This window comes from Primulina huaijiensis, unplaced genomic scaffold (assembly GCF_012295235.1).
Source record: "Primulina huaijiensis isolate GDHJ02 unplaced genomic scaffold, ASM1229523v2 scaffold28027, whole genome shotgun sequence".
NCBI lineage: Eukaryota > Viridiplantae > Streptophyta > Magnoliopsida > Lamiales > Gesneriaceae > Primulina > Primulina huaijiensis.
The window spans coordinates 146,990-147,956 of record NW_027356708.1 but is presented as its reverse complement, the minus strand read 5'-3'; the positions used below and the strand labels follow the sequence as shown (position 1 = coordinate 147,956).

Below are 967 nucleotides of genomic sequence, written 5' to 3'. Positions count from 1 at the left end.
ACCATTTTTCCTCCAAAGTCTAAACTCCCTCAAACACTAACCCTCGTGTTCTTACGCTGACCCGAGACATCCTCAGCCCCATTCATCACCGAGTTGTGCACAGATTTCTCAAACTTTTCGCCATCTCCCCACAGCACATACGCTTCCTCTCCATGCACCTGTTCATCCTCGTCGTCAAGTTCTTCGTTGGACATCCCTAATGGCACCGCAAGCCTTATCAACAGACAAAGCAAACTGGTAACCAAAACATTTACTTCTATGACAAACACAACTCCAAGAACCTGAACCCCCATCTGCCAGAATCCTGCGCCAACTCTGCCGCTACTGAACCGGCCGTATGCTAGGCCAGTGTACCTTTCCCTAGTGGGGGACATGTAGAAAAGCCTGCTCAGCTTGGGGTTGGCGAAAAATCTGGTGAGCAAGACGCCTAGCGTCTCTGCAACAACGTGCCTGTGGAATACGGTCATCGTGTCGTTTACTCGCTTTAGGAGCCATATCTTCTTGTGGAGAACCATCATAGTGAAACAAGGGATGAAACCGGAGGGGATGGCCATTATAATGGCGGCCCAGCCTTGCACGACTCCAGCGGCTGGGGTGATGTAGAGTAGGCCGGTGATCATGCCTTGTGTGCACCGATGACGGAGGGTCTCTCGAAGAAAAGTATGTCGATCGAGTTGGAGCCGAGTAAGCAGGCTTGTTGCTGCGCGTATATGAGTGTTGAGTACGGCGAGTGATGCGTCGATGCTGGCCATGTAAGGATCTCCGCCGTTGAATTCCGTCCATCCTATTAATAGCAAGCCGGCGCCGGCAAGCATCAGAAGGATGTGCATTGTTTGGTGGGAAGCTCTCTCGGTCCCTTGGTTCCCGAGGCTACCTGCATTATATCAGATCGAGAGGAGCAATGGTTAGAGTGCTGGGTTTGGTTGTACAAATTTTGTTAAATATTATTTAGGCATGGCTTATATAT

The 967-nt window shown here is 50.4% G+C and overlaps 1 pseudogene; it reads right to left on the bottom strand.

The window, feature by feature from the left end:
- The window catches only part of LOC140967814 (ammonium transporter 2 member 5-like), a 2,028-nt pseudogene continuing 1,061 nt past the window's right edge, over positions 1-967 (bottom strand).